The sequence below is a fragment of the Hemicordylus capensis genome, chromosome 4 (genome assembly GCF_027244095.1).
Source record: "Hemicordylus capensis ecotype Gifberg chromosome 4, rHemCap1.1.pri, whole genome shotgun sequence".
Classification (NCBI taxonomy): domain Eukaryota; kingdom Metazoa; phylum Chordata; class Lepidosauria; order Squamata; family Cordylidae; genus Hemicordylus; species Hemicordylus capensis.
The window spans coordinates 168,127,295-168,143,011 of NC_069660.1; the positions used below are offsets into that span (position 1 = coordinate 168,127,295).

The following is a 15,717-nucleotide window of genomic DNA, read 5'->3' on the forward strand; positions in this document are numbered from 1 at the left end:
CCAAGTTCTCCTCCACTTGCATTCCAGTCACCTACCTTGCTGCTTCAGACCCTGAAACTCCTCTGTACACCAAAGGGCCACTTTTAAAGCAGGTCAGAAGGGACGCTTTGGAGTGATCGTGTCTACTTCCCTGGTGAGTTCCCTGTTCCAGTTTCCCACCAGGGCATCAACAGAATCACTGGCAGCACCAGCATTGAAAGCTTCTAAGGCTTTTTGGAATCCTACTGGATCCAGCAGCCTTCTCGGGCAGACCATTTTAATAGCTGCCTTTAAAAGGTGACTGATCCATTCACTGAGGTCATTCACACAATCAAGAACTATGTTCTACGCGGGTTTGGGAACTGTGTGTGCTACCAATTTTCAGTTGTGTGGAAGCAAGGTGAGCAGAAAACCTGGGTAGAAGTGATTGTGTGGAAGCAGGGTAGGAGGAGAAACTATCCAGGGTTTCCTCCTACCTTGCTTTCACACAACCAAAAATTGGGAGCACACACAGCTCCCAAACCTGGCTAGAACACAGTTTCTGATCATGTGAATGACCTCCTCATGTCTATTGAAGCTGTTTAAATCCTACTATGTATGTAATTGCTCTAAATCCCACTCCAGTGTGGAAGCACAGACCCTTCAAACCAACTAATTAATAAACAAACAAACAGACAGACCTCTTCAAAATAAGTTTCAATAGAGGACAGAGGCACTCTAACCCCTGGATCTTGTGGCCCCAGTATGTAGCTGCCTGGGGGGGGGGGCTTCTGGCAGCCACACTGTGCCTGCCCCACTGAACCTCTGTTTTGTTTTTAATTCCAGCTGCCACGTGGTTGAGGGGTGGCTGCCAGGTGGTGAGCCCAGAGGTCCTTCCCCCGCCCGCCCCCCCGGTGGTGGTGGCCAGAGTAACGCTGAGCCTCTCCGTTCAGCCCAGTGTCTCTTTCTAATTGCAAGGTGTGCCTGCGCAGTTGAGAGAGATCTTCACAAGCCTGGGATGTCATGGGCTTGCGACAATCTCTCTCAACTGCACAGGCATGCCTCACAGTTAGAAAGAGATGCTGGGCCAAACAGACAGGCCCAGCGTCGCTCTGGCCACTACGGGAGGGGAGAGAAGGGCTCACCCCCCAGCAGCCAACCCTCGGCTGTGCGGTGGCTGAAATAAAACAAAACAGAGGTTAGGTGTGGCATGAGGACTCCCAGAAGTAGGTTTCAGGGGGCCTTGTGCCGGGGAGGGGGGCTCACGATGGGAGCGGTCCAGGCACCAAAATTGCCTAAGTCCGCCATTTTGGATTGAGGTCATCATTACAAACTACGCCATTGAAATGTCCCTGTGTTTCACTCATTACAACTATACCAAATTTGGTTCAAATTGGTAGGGCAGTCCTCAAGTTAGTGCACTTGCACCTCAAATGTTCACATGTCCACCATCTTGGATCAGGGTGGATGACATCATCACAAACATGATGAAATACATCATCACCTGTATTCGGGCCGACTTGGACTCCACTATTTCTGCAGGGTCTGTGAGGGAGGTATCCAGCAATCCCTCTTGCAGTGTTAGGTTGGATCAGTTTCAATCTGTGACTCCTGATGACGTGGACAAGCTGCTTGGAGCGGTACGGCCTACCACTTGTTCTCTGGATCCTTGCCCGACCTGGCTGCTTCGATCTAGTGGAGAGATTGTTGGAGATGACCTAGTTAATATCATAAATGCATCGCTGGGGGAGGGTAGGGTGCCTCCTTGTCTGAAGGAGGCAATAGTTAGACCTCTTCTTAAGAAGCCTACCCTGGATCCCTCAGCTATGGATAGTTGTAGGCCAATCTCCAATCTCCCCTGGCTGGGCAAGGTAATCGAGAGGGTGGTGGCTAACCAGCTCCAGGTGGTTTTGGAGGAAACTGATTATCTAGACCCATTTCAAACTGGCTTTAGAGCTGGCTATGGGGTTGAGACAGCCTTGGTCGGCCTGATGGATGACCTTTGCCGGGGAATCGACAGAGGGAGTGTGACCCTGTTGGTCCTCTTGGATCTCTCGGCGGCGTTCTATACCATCGACCATGGTATCCTTCTGGGTCGCCTGGAGGGGCTGGGAATAGGGGGTACTGCTTTGCAGTGGTTCCGTTCCTATCTCTCGGGTAGATCCCAGATGGTGGAGCTTGGTGACAGTCGCTCCTCAAAGCAGGAGCTATTATATGGAGTCCCTCAGGGCTCCATTCTGTCACCAATGCTTTTTAATATCTACATGAAACCGCTGGGTGAGGTCATCAGGAGATTTGGTGCTGGGTGTTATCAGTATGCTGATGACACCCAAATCTATTTCTCCTTTTCATCTTCAGGAAATGGCACTCACTCTTTAAATGCCTGCCTACAGGCAGTAATGGGCTGGATGAGGGAGAACAAATTTAAGCTGAATCCAAGTAAGATGGAGGTGCTCATTATGGGGGCTCAGAATCTGAGGAGTGAGTTAGATCTCCCTGTGCTGGATGGGGTCACACTCCCCCAGAAGGAGCAGGTGCGCAGCTTGGGAGTACTCTTGGACCCAGGCCTCACCCTGGTTTCTCAGGTGGAGGCCATGGCCAGAAGTGCTTTCTATCAGCTTTGGCTGATTCGACAGTTGCGTCCATTCCTTGAGGATGACGACCTCAAAACAGTGGTGCACCAGCTGGTAACCTCCCGGCTTGACTATTGCAATGCGCTCTATGTGGGGCTGCCTTTGTACGTAGTTCGGAAACTTCAATTAGTTCAGAATGCGGCAGCCAGATTGGTCTCTGGGGTAACCCGGAGAGACCATATTACACCTATTTTGAAACTATTGCACTGGTTGCCGATATGTTTCCGGGCAAAATACAAAGTGCTGGTGATTACCATTAAAGCCCTGAACGGCTTAGGCCCGAGTTACCTTAGAGAGCGCCTTCTTCTGTGTGATCCCCACCGCACATTAAGGTCATCTGAGGAGGTCCGCCTCCAGTTACCACCAGCTCGTCTGGTGGCAACTCGGAGGGGGGCCGTCTCTATGGCTGCTCTGGAGCTGTGGAATGCGCTCCCTGCGGAAATCCGTAATTTGAATTCTCTGTTAGCCTTCAGGAGAGCCCTTAAAACGTATTTGTTTGGCCTGGCTTTCCAGGGTTTTTAAAATTTTAACCTGATTTTGGGGCTTTTAATTACTGTAAACTGTTTAATCCTATTTTAAAATGTTTTTATATTGTTAATTGCTATATTGTTTTTAATTTGTTGTAGTTTTTATTGTTTTAGTGGCTTGTTTTAATCGTAAACCGCCCTGAGCCATTTTGGAAGGGCGGTATATAAATCAAATCAAATAAATAATAAATAAAATAAACTACACCATTGGGGCATATCTATGTGTCCCTATAGCTGTAGCAGATTTGGTTCAAATTGGTTAAGCGGTTCACAAGTTAGCCCACTTGCGCCTCAGAAGTTTGTGTCTGCCATCTTGGATCTGGGTGGATGACATCATCACAAACTACACTGCTGAGGGGTCCCTACAACTGTACCTGCTTTGGTTCATATTTGTCTAGGCGTTTCAAAGTAGTGGGGGACACATACACACAATGCCAGGTGATCTCATAAGCCTACTGGAAAGTAGGCTAAAAAGAACTCAGGTCAAGATATCATGAATAGTAATCATAACTTCTAATTATATTCTGTGAACATACTTGTTAACAGCATTATATGGAGATGAGAGACCTGATCACTGCTATTCTGTAGATGGTACGGTGGTGTGTAAAGTCAAGCCCTTACCTCTCTATCTAAAAGTGCAAAGACAAAGAAAGTCAACAAACAATTTGATGGCATAGAGTAGATCTTAGCAAGGAGGAGAAGTCTGGATGTAACTGCAAGCGACGGGGAAAGAAATAAAAAGTGAAACAGAAAGTGAGCAGAACATATTCATGCAGTCCTGAGGAAACTTATTCTGAGTGAACTCTGACTCCATTATAGAAGGGAAACACCTCTCATGGCAGCAATTTGAGAATATTTTAATGAAGTTCCTGTACCTGTGGGGAAGATAGGCATACATACAAAATGTAAACAGTGCAACAAAGAAATGCAAAGCCTGAATGCAGCAGCATAATGAAAAGTGCTCCTGTTTTGAAGATTCAGAAGGGAGTAGGACCTTCAGGTTAATAAATATTCTTTTCACATTGTTTTTGTCTAAGAGACTGCCTGTTTTCCCTGGCCATTAGCATTTGGGTGGGCTTCTCAAGCGATTGTATTCTCATGTTTGGAAAAAACAATTGTTACTTCATGATACGTGCATTTTAATGCAGTTAAAATAGGTAGATATTCTTTTAACAGTTTCATATCTGTCAGTGCATGCAATGAGTAATACTAAACATGCAGTATGGTACTAATTGTATTGACTTCTTTTTCTTTTTGGAGTATCCATCTTCAACATACACAGTCCACCTCCAATGTCACCATCACTGTCTATCATTTCAGAGTTTTTGAAATAGTAGTTTTCCAGCCACATCATGCACGTCAGAAAGTTCTAGTAGCTGAAAAAAGAACAAGACATGTTCTGGTAAGAACTCATATGCCTACTTTCCTTTCTCTGTACTCTTAATTTATAATTACTATCGTCACAAGTTAGCCCTCTTCAGCCTTAAATGTTCAAATGTTTGCCATCTTGAATTGGGGTGGATGACATCATCACAACCTATGCCGTTGAGCCATCCCACAGAGTACATAAAAGTACAGAGAATACCAAGGAGTTTGGAATTAATAAAGGTCCAGCAATATTTTAAAATGATACATCTTTTGTGAGCAAATGGAAAGCCATTTTGAGGGGCTGGTTTCTCTTTAAGGGAGAAGTCCTAGTGTGAGGAGGTATACTTCTGTACCACATGATTGTGCAAGATTAGTGGCTGAAGAAAGAAACAAACAAATTTAAGAACAAACGAGTCCCACTCATTTTTTGTTGGACCTATTAAAACATTCTTAGAAAACAATGATTTTAGATTTAAAATATTCTTGCAACAGCAGGGTGTATCAATGGGCAGTAGAGTAGCACTTCTATAGCAAATGTATATATGTCTAGGCTAGAATCTAGGAACATATTAGATCCATCAGTGAATCCATATTTTTCTAAGATTAGGCATTATGGGAGATATAGACGATGTTTTCATCCTATTTGAAGATAATCGGGTGGTTTTCCAGCAGTTTATGATATGGATTAGTACAGTGGATATACATATAAAATTTACAAGTCATACAGATAAAAGCAACATACCATTTTTAGATGTAATAGTTACACAAACACAAGATAAATTTAAAGCCCATAGCTAAAAATTCATATTTACATTATAGATGTTTACATATCCGGGTTTTCTGAAGAATAATGTACCACATGGCCAATTTATGTCAGTTTGAAGCCTACTCTGAGAAGAGCAGAAGTGGATTCAGGAGGTAAGCAAGCTTTTCTAAACAAAACATCAAGGCTTTTCCCTTCAAATTAACAGGAGGAGAGGAGATTTTGAGGGGCTGGTTTCTCTTTAAGGGAAAAGTCCGAGTGTGTGTGTCTGTTTGTTTCTTGCCAGGGCTAGCAAATGCATTTGCCAGGGTGAGCATTGGGGGCTCTGTGGCATTTAGTTGTTGTTTCTTGCTGCCTGGAGGATGTCAGAGGGAGGAGTCAGCTAGGGCTGTAGTGAGTCACACTTGGTGGGAAGGCTCTCATTCATGTGTCTCAGTTTGAAGCCTGCTCTCTATATAAGAGGTGAAGGCCTGAGAGCTTAGCCAACAGAGCTTAGCCAACAGGGATAGCAAACAGGGCACTGGGGTTTTGCATGGAGTTTAGAAGGGAGGTGTGGGGGGGGGAGCCTGAAATGAGTCCCCTTGATCACAAGGAGCCCAGTGGGAAGAGAAGTTAAGTACTACTCCCTTCTCCATATTCTTGAGAAAGGAAGTTCAACTAGTTAAATAGTTAAGACCTAACTTCCTAATAAATGATCTCTAAATCATTTGGTAAATAGTCAACCAAACCAGTTATGAAGATAGAAAGCCAGCAGGGGAGGGGGCACTTCCCAGTGTATTGCATAGAGTTTCACATGTATGACTATTTGCTCCATGGGCAGAAATCATGGGTGTGTGCTCCTGGCTCTCAGAGAACAAGTTTGTTCCCTTGAGACCAAGGTGTTGGGTCTGGAGAAGCTCAGAGAAACAGAGAGGCATGTGGATGCATCCCACTCCAAAGCTGATAGCTCCTTGGTTGTCAGGGAGAATGAAGGTCTTGGGGAAGGAGGACATCAGTCTGAGGAAGAGGGAAATGCTCCTTTAGAAGGGACCCCTTCTGTAGATGATGAGCCCATATCCTCTTGCACAGGGGATACTCCTCTGGGATTACGAGGAGTGGGGGCCTCCTTGTAGTGGGCAAATCAATCAGAGGTATAGAGAGATAGGTTTGTGACCTGCATGTTGACTTGCCTGCCTGGTACGAAGGTTGTGGACATCAAATGCATCATGCATTTGTTATTTCTGTGTAAACTGCACTGAGCCATCTTGGGAAGGGTGGTATAGAAAGTGAATAAATAAATAAAATAATATATAAATAACTAGGCTGTTAGGCAGTGCTGGGGAGGAGATAGCTGTCGTGGTGCACGTCAGCCCCAATGATGTGGGGAAATGTAGTCAAGAGGTCCTGGAAGCCAAATTTAAGCTGATAGATAGCATGTTGAAGTCCAGAACCCCCAAGGTAGCATTCTCAGAAATACTACCTGTTATACACACAGGTTCAGCGAGACAGGCAGAGCTGAGGGGTGTCAATGCGTGGATGAGACGTTGATGCTGGGAGGAGGGGTTTAGATTTGTTAGGCACTGGGATACATTTTGGAGCAAGCAAAGCCTGCACAAAAGGGATGGGCTGCACTTGAACCAAGATGGAACTGGATACTGTCCAGCTCCTGTCAGCTATTCTGCTGGCACTTAATATCAAAAAAGTCACAGATCAGCTTTTAAAATGATGCCTGGGGAATAGCTGACAGGAGCTGGACAGTATCCAGTTTGGTAAATGTCGTCCCTTAAGGTGCGAGGGTATAAAAGATTCAGATAAAACAGAAGGGGACAGAACAGAACCACATAAAGAGCAGATAGGAGGCTATGCTAACTGGTCAAAGAGATCAAAGAGTCAAAAGAAAGACAGCATACACCAAGTGAGAGATTCAGTGTATAGGTGCTTATATGCCAATGCCAGAAGCCTCCAAGCCAAGATGGGCGAACTGGGGTCCTTGGTTGCTAACACAGAAATAGATATAGTGGGCATAACAGAAACATGGTGGAACAGTGAGAACCAGTGGGAAACTGTTATCCCTGGATATAAACTCTATAGAAAGGATAGGGAGGGGCACCTTGGAGGTGGAGTAGCACTGTATGTTAAAGAAGGGATAGAATTTAATAAGGTAGAAAATCTAGGAGTCCTCCACAGAAATCCTGTGGGTGACAATACGAGGCCTGACAGGAAATGTGCTACTGGGGACGTGCTATCGCCCTCCAGATCAAAATGCTGACAGTGACTGGGAGTTGCAGAAGGAAATCAGGGAGGCGTCAAGGAGAGGCAGGACAGTAATAATGGGTGACTTCAATTACCCCCACACACACAATGGGTAAATTAACAGTCAGGTAATGACAAAGAGGTCAGATTTCTAGATACGCTGCATGACTGTGCCCTGGAACAGTTGGTCATGGAACCAACCAGAGAGAAGGCAACTTTGGACTTAATTCTGAGTGGCACCCAGGACCTGGTGTGTGATGTCAGTGTCATGGACCCTTTAGGGAACAGTGACCATAGTATGATCAAATTCAGCATACATATGGGGAGAGAATCACCAAAGATGTCTCACAGATGCTTTGAATTTCAGAAGAGGAAACTTCTCCAAAATGAGGAGTATGGTGAAAAGAAAACTGAAAGGGGAAATCAGGATAGTCACTTTGTTCCAGAATGCATGGAGTTTACTCAAAACCACAATAGTTGAAGCCCAGTTAGAATGCATATCAAAAAGGAGGAAAGGTATACCAAAGGAGGAAAGGTATACCAAAAAAGAAGAAAGGTCCAGGAAGATGCCAGCAAGGCTAACAGGTACCATCAAGGAAGCCATAAAAGAGAAGAAGACTTCCTTCTGAAATTGGAAGGTCTGCCCAAATGAAGAGAACAGAAAGGAACACAAACTTTGGCAAAAGAAATGCAAGGGAGGGGAAAAGAGAGTTTGTAGAACATTTAGCTAATGTTCATATCCCTGGATATATCCCTGGATAATGCTAATCAAGGGGAATAACCAAAACTTCTTTCAATACATCAGAAGCAGGACACCTGCCAGGGAGGTGGCTGGACCATTAGACAATGATGGAGTGAAAGAGATTATTAAGGAGGATATGGAGGTTTCAGAGAAGCTAAATGAGTCCTTTGTATCTCTCTTCACAGCAGAGGATACTGAGCATATACCTATTCCTGAACCAGTTTGTGGGGGGATGGAGGCTAAAGAACTGAGTCAGATAGAAGTGACAAGCGATGATGTTCTAAACTGTCTGGAAAAAATGAAAACTTGCAAATTGCCAGGGCCAAACAGTATCCATCGAAGAGTCCTTAAAGAATTCAAATGTGAAATTGCTGGCCTCCTTGCAAAAATATTTCACCCATCCCTGCAATCAGGCTCTGTACTGGAGGACTGGAAAATAGCAAATGTGACACCGATGTTCAAAAAGGGATCTAGGGGCAATCTTGGAAATTACAGGCCGTTTAGGTTACTATCTATTTCAGGCAAATTGATGGAAAGCATTCTCAAGGATAAAATTGTAAAGCACATAGAAGAACAGGCCCTGCTGGGGGAAGAACCAGTATGGCTTCTGCAAAGGTAAATCTTGCCTCACCAACCTTTTGGAGTTCTTTGAGAGTGTCAACAAGTGTGTGGATAAAGGTGATCTGTTTGACATAGTATACTTGGACTTCCAAAAAGCTTTCAACAAAGTTCCTCATCAAAGACTCTTGATAAAATATAGCAGTCATGGGTTAAGGGGGCAAGTACATGTGTGGATTGTTAACTGGTTGAAGGACAGGTAGGTATAAATAGAGCATTTCCACAATGGATGGAAGAAGTGGGGTCCCCAAGGGATCTGTACTGGGCCAGTGCTTTTTAATTTATTCATAAATTATCTAGATGTTGGGCTAAGCAGTGAAGTGGCCAGATTTGCAGATCACACCAAACTGATTGATTGATTGATTGATTGATTGATTAAGTGCCATCAAGTCAGTGTCGACTCTTAGCGACCACATAGATAGATTCTCTCCAGGATGATCTGTCTTCAACTTGGCCTTTAAGGTCTCTCAGTGGTGCATTCATTGCTGTCGTAATGCTGCTGGTCATCCTCTTCTTTTCTTTCCTTCAACTTTCCCCAGCATTATGGACTTCTCAATGGAGCTGGATCTTCGCATAATGTGTCCAAAGTATGATAGTTTGAGCCAATCTATCTTCTTCCAATCATCTTCTTTCAATCCAGCTTCTCTCAGAATATTTTCAGCATATAAATTGAATAAAGAAGGAGAAAGTATACAATCTTGTCTTACTCCTTTGCCGATCTGGAACCAGTCTGCTTCACCATGTTCCATCTGGACTGTAGCTTCCTGTCCTGTATATAGGTTTCTCATGAGAACAATTAGATGTTCTGAGATGCCCATTTTCCTAAGGATATTCCACAACTGGACATGGCTGACGCAATCGAAGGGTTTTCTGTAGTCAATAAAGCACATATTGACTTCTTTCTGGTATTCTTTGGCTTTCTCAATTATCCAGCGTGCATCAGCAATGATGTCTCTTGTTCCTTGGCCTTTTCTGAATCCAGCTTGAACATCCGGCATTTGCCTTTCCACATAGGGCCCTAATCTGCGTTGGATGATCCTGAGCATTATTTTGCTAGCATGTGAAATTAAGGATATTGTGTGATGTTTTGTGCAATCTGTTAAGTCTCCTTTCTTTCATATGGGTATGTAGACTGACCTCTTCCAATCTGTTGGCCACTTGTGTTGTTCTCCAAATTTGCTGGCATAGTTTGGCTAGAGCCGTGACTGGTTCTTCTTCTGTTGCCTGCCATATTTTTGTAGCTATTCCATCAATTCCTGTAGCCTTTCGGCTTGGTAATGACCGGATTGCTGATCTAACTTCATCTTCCCGTAGTAGAGGTTCTTGCAAGTAGGGAATATCTTCTAGAGTCTCTTGGATGTTGACGTCCCTGCTGTACAGATTTTGGCATCCCTTAACATACCAATTTAAGGTTGGAACCTCCCTCTGAGTTCAGAGATCTTTCAGAAAACTTGTGTTGTTTTTCCGTGTCTATTTCCATCCTCAAGGTCTTTACCGATGTCATTATAGTACTGCTCCTTGTCTCTTCTAACAGCTTTCTGAAATTCCCTATTAAGTTCCTTCCTGAGGTCTTTATTTTTCTTGACTTTGGCTTCTCTCCTCTTCTGGGCAATTTCCACCGTCTGTTCTGACATCCATTTTGCTTTCTTCTGTTTCTTGGTCTTTGGCAGTCTTTTTTCACATTCATCCTTAACAACTTAAGGATTTCATTCAACAGTTCCTCTGGTTCCCTCTCGATGAGGTTTAGAACTTCAAAGAGGCTTCTGATGTTCTCCTTGAAAATGGTGGGTACATTCTCAAGCTCATATTGTGGAAGCTGGATAGCTTTGTTTTCGTGCTTTAGCTTGACTTGGAACTTGCACATGAGCAGTTTGTGATCGGTTCCACAATTGGCCCCCAGCCATGTCTTTGCTGTTATAACTGAACTCTTCCACCTCCTTGTACCAATAATGTAATCAATTTGATTTCTGTGTATTCCATGTGGTGATGTCCATGTGTATAGGCGCCACTTTGGCTGTTAGAAGAAAGTGTTAGCAATGAAGAGAACATTGGCTTGGCAGAAACTATTAAGTCATTCCCCTGCTTCCTTTCTGTTTCCTAGGCCATGTAGGCTGACTGTGTTTTCCTCCTTACCTTTTCCAATTTGGCATTCAAGTCTCCAGTCACCAGCATCACATCTTGCTTGCATGTTCTGTCAATGAACTTGAGCATAAAACTTATCAACTTCCTCTTCTTCTGCATCAGTTGTTAACTGTCATGTTAAAGGGTTGTCCACAAAATCTAATTGGTATTAGTCAGTCACTGACCGCATTGTACCCAAGTATTTAAGGTAGTGAAATCCAAAACAGATTGTGAGGAGCTCCAAAGGGATCTCTCCAAACTAGGGGACTGGGCAACAAAATGACAAATGTGGTTCAGTGTTGGCAAGTGTAAAGGGATGCACATTGGGACAAAAAACCCCAACTTCACGTATACACTGATGGGATCTGAGCTGTTGGTGACTGACCAGGAGAGGGATCTTGGGATCATGGTGGACAGCTCATTGAAAGTGTCAACTCACTGTGCAGCAGCTGTGGAAAAGGCCAATTCCATGCTAGGGAAGGGGATTGAAAATAAAACTGCTAATATTATAATGCCCTTATACAAATCTATGGTGTGGCCACATTTGGAGTACTGTGTACAATTCTGGTCACCACATCTAAAGAAGGACATTGTAGAACAAGAAAAGGTGCAGAAAAAGGCAACCAAGATGATCAGGGGCCTAGAGCACCTTCTTTATGTGGCAAGGCTACAACACATGGGGCTTTTTAGTTTAGAAAAAAGGCAACTGCGGGGAGACATGATAGAGGTCTATAAAATTAAGCATGGTGTAGAGAAAGTGGATAGAGAGAGGAGAAAGTGGATAGAGAGGAATTTTTCTCCCTCTCACATAACACGAACCAGGGGTCATCCCATGAAATTGATTGCCAGGAAATTTAGGACCAACAAACGCAAGTACTTTTTCACACAACACATAATCAACTTGTGGAATTCTCTGCCACAAGATGTGGTGACAGCCAACACCCTGGTCTGTCAACAGCGACTAGTTGGAGAGCTATAGGTCACCTCCAGCCTCAGAAGCAAGATGCCTCTGAATACCAGTTGCGGGGGAGTAACAGCAGGAGAGAGGGCATGTCCACAACTCCTGCCTGTAGGCTTCCAGCAGCATCTGGTGGGCCACTGTGTGAAACAAGATGCTGGACGAGATGGGCCTTGGGTCTGATCCAGCAGAGCTGTACTTATATATACTCAGAAACCTTCAATCACACTTGTAAACAAAAACTTTAGTATAGTTCTTACATGAAGTGTGAAGTCTGTGTTCCACCTGCGTTCCACCTACATGCCTAGTCCTTGCCATAAGCTTCCAAAGCCAATGCCTGGTGAACCTGTGTATAAGCAGAAGTTCAAGACAACTTTTAAAATTCTATATTGGAAAAAGCTTTAAAGAAGGGCACTGGAGTCAGGGAATCCAGGTAACATTACAGTATATAAAAACATTTTTTCAAGAATCAGAACAGACTTTTCAGCCTTCTAGCCACCATTGCAAACCTCACAATATGTGCCCAAAGGGAGAAAAGTCTTGTAATGAATTGTGGGTAGTGGAAAATTTTTCCTTCCTGACTCAGGCCAGGTTAATGGATAATCTCCCTGACTGATCTAAACCAGTTCTACAGCATGTGGAAGACTTTAGTGCTGAGTCATACCTGTCCTGTGCACAGACACAGACTGGCTGGTTTAAAACTCTAACTTTCAAGACCCAAAAGTTAAGAAAAAGGTTCTGGGAAAACCCAGAAGCTCTGGTAGGTTCCTGATGCCACCAATAGGGATGTGCATCCCTCCGAACTGGTCCGGATGGGCACCGGGGGGGGGGGGTTGTAGCTTTAAGGGCAGGGGGGTAGTACTTAACCCCCCCACCGCGCCGCTCTTCTCCCTCCGGCGCTGTAGTTTTTGTAAAAGTTTCTGGGGCGGCAGCATTCCTCCCTGCTGCCCCTGGCCCCATCGTTAGCCCTCCAGTGCTCCAGTAGGCTACACGCATGCGCCCGTTCTGGCGTGCGTGCACACTCGCTGCTGCACGCGCTCCATACACATCACACGTTGACGTGTGACATGTAAGCAGCGTGCACGGTGGCAACTGCGCACGCGCACTGCGTACACATCACACGTCGACATGTGATGCGTACGGAGCGCGTGCGCGGTGGCGACAAGTGTGCGCGCCAGAACAGGCGCATGCGTGTAGCCTACTGGAGCACTGGAGGGCTAATGATGGGGCCAGGGGCAGCAGGGAGGAACACTGCCGCCCCAGAAACTTTTACAAAAACTACAGCGCCGGAGGGGGAAGAGTGGCGGGGGGGTAAGTACTACCCCCCGCCCTTAAAGCTACAACCCCCCTCCGTGCCGAGCCGCCGGACTGGTCTGGGCGCACTCCTAGCCACCAAGCACTCTAAGACTTGCCTAGCACTGGAACATTGGATTTAGTGCTTTGGTCCAAGGTCCCTCTAAAGCTGGGTACTGGGCAGTTGTAAAAACCTGCTCCCCCTTGTTGCTAGCAGGCAAGACTAAAGAAAAAAACTTTTCCTCCCATGCGTTTTTGCCTGCATATGGAGCTAATTGTTCATTTGGTCAAGCTCTTATTGAGACGCGCGTTTTGTACCAGAGAAATTCCCCCTCCTCCTGCTGGGTCAATAACCACACTTGGAGGCTTGAAAAAGGTAAAGAACAAAGACATTTTTAAAATTCAGTTACTACAGACTAGTTCCACCTCAGGCTTTTAGCTTTTTAAAGACACTCAGAATTCTTGATTGGTTACAAGAATACTTCAAAAGCACCCCGAATTATGCTGGGGCAGCACACTTTAAAAATCTTGATTACTTAGTTGCAAAGAACAGATATTTAGGAAAATGTGAAGCACACAAAATGTGAAAAACAAGTGCACACCAAAACAGAGATAATTTATCTTATTTAAAATGGAAACCCTACTGGAACTATAGTGAATAACAAGGACATAGCTAATTCACCAGGAGAACTTAGGTAATTATATTTCTGGTAACTGATTAACGTATCATCTTGTATCTGATATAATCATATATTGTTTTCTACTATATATCTTTATTTTCCAGTACTGTTATATTTAGAAATTGATATATCTATGGTAAAATTGTTCATGGCTTATCTCTGGTATACTCAATATGCTTCTAATCTGATGTGGTAGTCATTTTTCTCCTTTTGTTATTTATATTGTATTTGAAACACTGAGCACTGAGTCATTTGTAAAATGCCATTAAAAGCTCAAACAGTGTAAAAAAATATATTGCAGTGTGCCTTTTAACTATGGCACCATGCACCCCTTCTTTGCACAGACAGATCCCAAACCTATTCAGTAGCTAGTATTTGAAACTCTTGAGAACCTTTGAGGTTGCAGAATTATAAAATTGTAAGGCCTAAATTGAAATAATTTAGTACAAATCCACTTACACAGGAGCTGTTCTTTTTGTCACTGTTGGTGATAACTAGTATCTCCTATATCCATAGGTAAAACTAGTGGGGGCAGCCAGGGCACATGCCCTAGGTGCCACTTGGGGTGGGTGCCAGTGCCATGCTACCCCCCCCAATTCACGAATTATTGGTGTGTTTCCCCCCCAAAAAAATTTTAAAACCTGTAGCCCCTTCGGGGGGGGGCTTCCTAAAGGCCGTGGGGGAGGGGTCTGTAAAGGCCCCCCCCCGCCCGCCTCTTAGAACTCCACTGTAGCTCATCCCGGTCTGATCAGTGCAACAGCCATTTTGGAGGTCACACCGCACATGCTCAAAAGGCCTCTGTGAGGCCTCACAAGTCATAGGACATCTCGCAGGGACCATTTGAGCATGTGCGGTGGCCTTTTTTAAAAAATGGCCACCGCACATGCTCAAATGCCCCGTCAGGCCCTAGTCTAGTTTTTTCCCCTGATCTAGGGAGTCAGAAGAATGCCATGGACCCGATCATTTAAAAAACAGATATAGATGGCACAAAAGTAAGTGGACAAAACATCCCGGTTTAATACCTTGTATGCTGGCAAAACTGAAGGGTGGGGAGGGGCAAGGAATAAAATGGAAATATTCACTGGCATGCTGTTTAATTCTCTATACAGAGCTCTAGCTTAATCTGCATATTTGTCCAGCTATCTGATTATAAGGTTTGTGGGATTTCAAACCTGGAAAGTGCCTGCCTTTAACTTGTGAGGTGCTTAAAATAAAATAATTTTTAAAAACACTGCTTTAAGAATTCATACCCAGAAATGTTGCATTTGCAATGTACTGCCATCCCTGTGTTGTGCAGTCTTACCATACTGATAAATGGCTTGTCTTTTGAAATAAGTGGTTAACGTGCTGCAAATTATTGCATTTAATTTAGCTGAGTTGTACTCAAGTTTTTATTTATTTATTTTTATTATTTTACATTTTTTATCCCGCTCTTCCTCCAAGGAGCCCAGAGTACTACATACTTAGGTTTCTCCTCACAACAACCCTGTGATGTAGGTTAGGCTGAGAGAGAGAAGTTACTGGCCCAGAGTCACCCAAGTAGTATCATGGCTGAATGGGGATTTGAACTCGGGTCTCCCCAGTCCTAGTCCAGCACTCTAACCACTATACCACATAGATGTTTCTCAAGTTTCCTTGCCTTCTAAAAAAGTTATATTTTAGAATGTCTTTTAAAAAATCAATGCAACTCCCTTTTTACTTTGAACACAATTGTTTTTAAAAGACATATTGAATAGTCATGCTGCGATTCTGATTGACTAGTGCATTTGATAAACTAGATATAAAGTTTACTGACCAGTCTGCCTGTTGCTTTCCCATTGCAAC

The 15,717-nt window shown here is 44.1% G+C and overlaps 1 long non-coding RNA gene across 1 annotated transcript; it reads right to left on the minus strand.

The window, feature by feature from the left end:
* Positions 1–3,958: 3,958 nt before the first annotated feature.
* Positions 3,959–14,663, minus strand: LOC128322160 (uncharacterized). Its single transcript, XR_008305567.1, has 3 exons — positions 14,353–14,663; positions 12,181–12,266; positions 3,959–4,494 (listed from the first exon to the last, which is right to left on the minus strand). It is a non-coding gene; the product is annotated as an uncharacterized LOC128322160 (long non-coding RNA).
* Between the last annotated feature and the right edge of the window lie 1,054 nt (positions 14,664–15,717).